General features: G+C 28.8%; 1 protein-coding gene across 4 annotated transcripts in view; it reads left to right on the top strand.

Annotated features, from left to right (window-relative positions):
* The first annotated feature begins 829 nt into the window (after positions 1-829).
* krz (beta-arrestin protein kurtz) overlaps positions 830-7,738 on the top strand; it is a 277,684-nt gene continuing 270,775 nt past the window's right edge. For all 4 annotated transcript variants that reach the window (XR_012757434.1, XM_075373598.1, XM_075373603.1 and 1 more), the window contains exon 1: positions 830-1,088. The gene's annotated coding sequence lies outside the window, so the exon portion shown is untranslated. The remainder of the gene's footprint in view (positions 1,089-7,738) is intronic.

Here is a 7,738-nt window from a genome sequence, read left to right as displayed (position 1 = left end):
CTTTTAACTTTTCCCAACAGTGAAGATGCAGTTGTTATTGTGGTGGCTAGCCTTTGAATGGTAACATCTTGGCCTTTCATCCAGAGGTACCGGATTTGAATCCCAGTCAAGCAGAGCATTTTCACATTTTACAAAATTGTCATTTCATCTCATCCTCTGAATAGCTAATAGTGGTCCATGGGAAAAAAAAGCCTTTGACTCTCTAACAAATATAATGTGATATGTTGAAAAAATTATTTTAAATATCTTTAAAAATTACTTAACAACATACTGTATTAAATAGCAGAGAGGGGTCATAGCATTTATCATGTTTTAATTCTACTGAATGTTATACTACAAAATTTGGCGTCATTACAAAATCCCAAGTTTAATATGTCAGTCAACTTCAGGTAGGCAAGTTGCCTACCTGAGGAAAAGCGTAATTTTGATGTTTCAGAACGAATATGGACGTGAGAAAAATTTTACTTTTAATAGAAACGTAATTAAAATCCGTTCCTTGAAACCACTAGAACAATCCTGTTTACAAAAAGGGTTCAACGTTTTAAATAAAAATAAGACTGAAGAGGTGGCATGTACATACTACGGAAACACATCCTTTACTACTGTAGCGTAACCTTCTTTTAACTTTACATTTTAAATATTTAAACAGCTTTAGCATTCAATAACGTAATCATTATGTCATGAAGAAGTTTCAAATATTAATTAAATTGTCGCAAGGGAATTTCGTCGGTACCGCCCATTCGAGCACCTCTATCTGACAGGTGCTGCTTGTGTGGAGAACTATAGAACTGAGAAGGAAAATTCAATTAAAGGTATTGTATCTGTTTTCCCTTCGTAACTGCGACTGTACCGTGTCTTGCGTTAGTTCAGTAGTCGTAGGGGTTGTGGTACTATTTTATCTGAACGCAGTTTCATGTAAATCTAGGGGCGTGTGATTGTGATTTGAAGTTATTAACTACTTTTAAGAGCTATAAACAGCTTTCATTGTGCTTTATTTTACTTAGCATTTACTTTAGGTTATAAACCTGAGTGCTAGCGCTTGGAGAAGGATTTTGCATCACACATTTCCTTGGCATTGGAAAAAAGAGGTAAATTTGCCTTATTTAAATCAAGAAATTTTAAGAAATTTATTTTTATATCTGTGTGTATTTGGCGATTTTCTTACGTATACTTTTAGAATATGATTTTTGGGAACCACTATAATCCTCTTTCTTACGCATACATTTATTTTTCAAACCTACTACAACCGATTCATGCCTATGGAGTAATATAACTTAGGCGAATTGCTTCTTCGTTTGTGAAGGAATTACATTGTAGATTTATTTTTTGAAATCGTTTCGTTTACAAGAAAAAACACGAAGCTGATAATTAAAAAAATGTTCATATTTACTGCATGTTTATTATTAAATAATCTTTTTGTTTTTGTGCAAGAAAATAAGATGGTTTAAAAGTTCATAGAAGTAAAACATTTCTTAGCATTACCTTCTACAAAAAAAATTTTCTTGTTTGTGAGTGTCTGTATGGTACTAAGTATTATGTAGGATGTATTAAGATATTTGTTAAAAGTGATTAAATATATTATGTCATTATTATTTCTTTTAATATTAAGAAATTAAACTTTGATGTAAAATATTAATTTTACAGGCAGTTTTTAAATTGAGACAAAGAAAGACTTGAATTCAATGAAATACATTTTGTACTTACCATTCTTTAATTTATACTAACATATCTAAATGCTTTTAATTATGTCTTCATTTAGTTTGGAACTTGATCAAAAATCACTGTCGACCATTATTTTGAAAGTAATCTTCCTGAACTGTATATTTTTAAATGTATTTATTTTCTATAGTATTGTAAGTGATGTAGGACTAGTTTTGTGCTCAGTACTTAAACAAAATGATAAAAAGTTTTGTGGTAGTAATTGAAGCTTGGCTTAATAAAAATTGTATTCATATATTTGTATTTTAACATAACCCAACCTGCACAATTGTTTGCTCCTTGTTATCGTGGATCATCTGGTACTTTGTATGTTGAAGATAAATGGTGTGGCACGTGTTGATATTCTTTTGTTATCTTGGTTTAAATGCCTCTGTTATCAGTCTATTTGATTTACCTTTGGGTTTCATTTCTCATTACAATGTCATAATTTGATAGGACTGGTTCGCCTGAACCGTGATGACCATTTTCCTAATTGTTGGGCTTATATAACTGCTGACCTGAAAAAATACATGACTTCTAGATTATAAAATGTTGACTTCTTAATCAGTGAAGTTAAGATCAGCTTTTTGAAAGTTTATTTTGATTAAAAAAATAATAATTTATTTGAGAACATTTATTCAGTACTGATATTTATAGGTGAAAAATAATAAGCGATTAAAAGAAATTATTTATTTTTATGTGAGTGTCATTATATCAGCAAATCAGTAAAGCTTATTAATATAAAGTTAGTACTAAGTAAAAAAGTAATTTTACTTCATTTCATTAACACTGCCAGGAAGAACATTTTGATGATTTTTCTTTTTGTTTATTTTTGTGTCAAAAATGAATAGACATAATTTCTATTCAAAAATCCTGATTTTAGAAATAAACTATCCAACAAAGAACAGTGAAACATCACTAGAAGAACAGTTACTAATAATAAATATTGTACAAAAAGCTGTGAAAGGCAATAAAATTAGAAATAAAAACAACAGTTATCTAAAAATCCAATAGATTATGTTTCATTTAGCATTCAAAATAGTTAAATAAAATAATGCTATATTATATGTTTTCATGTAATACACATGCGTGATTATACAATTTAATTTTGGCTTTTGTTTTTTGTTTAAATGGTTTTGTGTTTTCACAATGAAAGTGAAGGGTGAAAAACTTTGAACATTCAAAATTTAATCTACTTAGATCACTGAAGCTGTCAGAATGACTGGATAAAGGAATCTTTCAAGCTTAGGGTGCCTTCGATATTACTATCAAGTTACTTGTCATACTTTCTCTTTGTCTATGAGTAATTTCATATTTTCTATGCCTCGACATCATGTCCATTTTGAACTATATACGTGGTCTAGACGCCATTTAGATGTGCCAGTTTAATGACTTAATTTTTAATTTAAGAGATTTTGATTTTCAATATATGAATATATTGAAAGGTTGACAATTAAAAACATAGTTCTGCTTAATTCTTTATTATTTAATTTGATTAATGTAAGTAATGTGAACTTAACAAATAATATTTTTCACTGAATTGTTTTTTAAAAGTATTTGAAAATAGTACTGCATAACTAAAAATTTAATTTGCTCCTGTAGAGAAAAGGGGTAGGCTGTTATCTTGTGTTTTTATTATTTTATACCATTTTCAAAGTTGGAATGGTAGTATCAATACCTTTCATCTGGACATTCCCAATTCAAGCTTGTGTTATTTATCATAATAAATTCTTTATGTTATTTAATTTACTACAAATAAAAATAAATAATTATTTAATTATTATTGAATAAACAAAAAGGTTTTGGCAAAAATCTGTTATAAAATTTAATTTGATTTACAAATGCATTCTTATCTTTAATATATAAAAAAATTCATCTGTATTTTTCATTTGTTTTTCTATTTATATGAACTTGGAGATGCATTTGCGTTTTTATGACAAGTAAAGATGGGATGCATGTAGCAGAAATAGCTCTCTTAACAAATATAAACATAAATGCTCACAAAAGGACTTAACACAAAGAATTGCATACTTCAGTACGTAAATATAGTGTACAAATGCAAAAAAAATTATCTAATTAATAAACTGCAGATGCCACTCAAACAATACACTCAATACAGTACTTCTAGATTGCATAGCAAATATCATAATAAATACGTTTTAAAAAGACCTTTAAAGGTCTTAGACCTTTAAGAAAAAAAATAATTAATTTTTTATTGCAGTTCTCATCTCCTTCAAAGTATGTTCCTTGATTTCATATGGTTTTTCCATTGTTATTAAAACAAAATTACTGGGAATCTTTGTCCGGTGTACAGTTGGACCAGCTTGGTTTCAATGATGTGCATCATCATCAGATTCTAAAATCAAGACACTAAGCAGCATTTCAGCTTAGATGATAATCAGAAATTATAGAAAGCTACATCTACAGTGTAATCTGTTTTTGATCGTAGCAGGTAGACTGCTTAAAAAGGTTTTGGATCATTTGGAAAATTTCCACAAAATGGTATTTTATGGTAAATTGCCATATAAAAATAAAATGAAAATTTCTTAAAAATATTTAATTATTTAAATATATATTTTTATTGACAGTTAAATATTGTGAATAGTTATTGTTTGTAACTCTGCTGGTGTATACTCTTGATATATGTCTTCATGATATATCATTATGACACTGCTTTTTATTGTTAACCCTAGAGAGTTTCAAGGGTTTTAGTGTGAAATTGTGGGTTGTGATTGTTCCAATTTCATACTTAATTTTGTTATATTCTTGGTATTGAGTATGTACTGCGTGGTCATTGCAAAGTTGAATTTGCATAGTAGAGTGACTTGGGTACAAATTTTAATACTGTTCTCTGTGTCCTCAAATTATGTATACACTGAAACTTCATCATTACCAATCCAATTAGCAATTTCTTGAAGTCAACTCATGATCTTTCTTGAACATCAAGATTTCAGTTTGTTAATGCCGTACTAGAATGTTAATCCCTTTCACTAAAGTTCAGCCTTTTTTTAAAGGTTATATTCATATCATTCTTTTATTTGCAAGATACCCTCTCCTTGCATCCACCAATACTAGGTTTAATATCGCATTATACTAAGCCTCACTTCTTGACTGTAGTTACATCCTAAGGAAAATAAAAAGGCCAGGTACTTTTGAAATAAACTTAGTTAAATGCCTCTTAATTCCACTTTACATAATCGCAATGTAAAAATGCTGTTTGCTGGTTAAAGTTCTTAACAAAGAGAAAAAAATATTTATTCTAAAATTAAAAATTTGGCACTGTTCGTATGTTTAGTTTATGTAGTGATTTACCAAAATATTATTATTCAACAATGTTAATTCAGTCTTCATGTTCTGGAAAGAAATTTCTGCTGTGTAGCAAACTTTGATGTAATTCAGCCGTATATGACATTACTTACAAGTCTAAGATTGAAATGTTGATTATTAGCTGGTAACACAGAGTTTGCTTTTCCAATTAACATTAAGGTCAACTGTTAACAAAACGTTGTTTTAACTTGCTATTAAAAGATTAAAGAAAAAGGTTTTTTGTTTTCACCATCGCCTAAAAAAAACATAAGCATGGTTGGAAAACAGAATGTAAGTAGGTAATGAAGATAATCCAGTGAAATGATTTTTATGGAATGTATAATATATCATGCTGTGAATTTTAGTTCATTGAAATGCTGCTAAGGTAAAGGAGTAGCAATTGCCTTGTTAATTGTTAATTAATTGAAGATATTAATTTTTTGTATGTTTTTAAATTTTTTTAAGTTACACTGAAAACCAGTTTTGTTTGGTCTAAAAGTTTTGGTTACCAAGATGAAAATTTCTCTCCAGAGGACATATAGTCTAACGGTTTAAATAGTAGTTTAGCCAAATATTGTGAAACATTTTCTTATAAAGAAATACTCTCTTTTGTCATATGGCTCTTTAGTATCAGAAGGAAAGTAATTTTGTCACAAGGTTTGGGATTGTAAAGGGCTATACACCTGCTGCCCAGAGAGTCATCTACATTCTAAACTGTGGATTAGTTTGTATTAACTGATTTGGATAAATTGTTCGTCTCGCTAACCTTTTCTTATATTTGTTCTCTTCCTCGGATTCGGTTCTGGGAATGTTTGGGCCAGATACCCGCTCATTTCTTGTTGGGATTTGGAGTCGATGAATTCTGCAAAATCCCATTCATTGTAGCAAAATAAATGTATCACTGATTGCATTGCTTTGAGGTAAAGCTGCTCTCCTAATCACACATGATACAGTAGCACATCTAATACAGTACAATACATCACAAATTAAGCTTATCAAACGAAAATTTCTACCTTTATAATATAACACATTGTATAAATAATTACTGCAACGAAACTGATGCATGTAAATATAATTTTAGGTAAATTTGTGTTAAAAGTTTTAAACATAAGTATTACAGCACCTTTTAGATTACAGTTTGTATTAAAATTTAGACCATTATTTTTACTGTATGAAAGTATGTTTTCGAGAGCAGTTTTTATTTTGTAACTATATTTTCAGAGGAATTTTCCAGTTCCTGAACAAATCAAAAAATTATGGAAATTTATTGCTTTCAACAGGTTTAATAAAAATTAACTATTAAAATCTTTAGTGATGCATCTTAAGGCGTTCACTCTATCATAATATCATTTATAATCTTTATTATTGTGTTTTGTGTATATGTGTATCCATATTCAACAAATTTGTCACTCAATTTTTCACAGATTTCGCTCATAATTCCAATACATTTTCAATTATCGATTTAAAATTAATCAATATCAATTTAAAATGTTAAAATAGGGGTAATCAATCGACTGAATAATATTATCTCTCTTCTTCTAAACGATAGAAAAAGCAGTGTGTGCTTTTTTGTTTCTGTTGTTTTACCTGTCTTACTGGTAAACCCTATTGAAATAAAAGATTTTCAACCTTTGAAAGCAATACCTACCCAGTACGTAAATAATTTTTTTACTAACTTTAATGGACTACTTATTATTATTATTATGTAATTATTTTAGAATAATTAATTATCAAACAGGATCATTCTTGGATAAGATGCTCGCATCATATTTTTATAAAGAGGGGGATCAGTTAATCATCGTAAATTATAATTTTGTAAACTGTATTATTAGAATAAATTGAAACTGATGTTTCAAACATAACTGGAAAATATTTCAGCCATTTTTCTCTTTCGTGATATGATTTTTCGAAAAGCGTTTTAAAAAATACAATTCAGCAAGTGACAACCAGCAAGATAGAGGAACAGGATTAAAATGTTAACGATGTAGTTGAAGATTTATTTTTGGTTTTTTGCGAATTTCATACGGGCGTAAAGTAGACTAAGATTAAAAAAAAAAAATAGTCAAAAAGAATTTTTTTTAATTTATTGAAGGAAAATGTGTGAAATGAAATTGTTAAAAAAAAATCGTGAAACAAATAAGATCATCCTCGATTATTTAGAGTTATTATAAATCAAGCGAAAACCTTACTAAACATCAAACTCGGGGTCTAATGTATAGAACTGCTAATATAGAGCATTATCTTATCGTACACTAAAAACTTAAATCTGTTGTATCGGTCGTTCACATGTTATTTTAAAGTACTGATAATGATTTTAGAAAATGAACACGCTTCATAGCACGCTTTCGACGTTAAAATTTTATTTTTTTCAAGTTTTGTGTTAATTTTTGACAAGTATTTATTTGATCTTTCGTAATAGATATTATTTCCTCTTTACTGAATATTTCCACATAAATACTAATATCGCTTGACGATATTATGGCATTTCTTTCTATATTCTATTTTTATGATTTTATTAATGTCTTTCTAAACTTGAACACAAAAATGACGATCTTAGATGTGTTTACGCTTGTAAATTTCGTGAAAATGTAACATTAATGTAGACTACGTGAATAACGGCGTTGGTAGAGAGAAATTGGTATTACGTAGCCGTGTTTTGGTTCGATTCGCTTCGCCAAGTATATTTCTGTAACATATATAAAGTGAAGAGCAGTGCAAGTGTTAAACGGAGGAA

Source organism: Lycorma delicatula, chromosome 1 (assembly GCF_047948215.1).
Source record: "Lycorma delicatula isolate Av1 chromosome 1, ASM4794821v1, whole genome shotgun sequence".
Taxonomy (NCBI): domain Eukaryota; kingdom Metazoa; phylum Arthropoda; class Insecta; order Hemiptera; family Fulgoridae; genus Lycorma; species Lycorma delicatula.
This window is presented reverse-complemented; position numbering and strand designations above follow the sequence as displayed.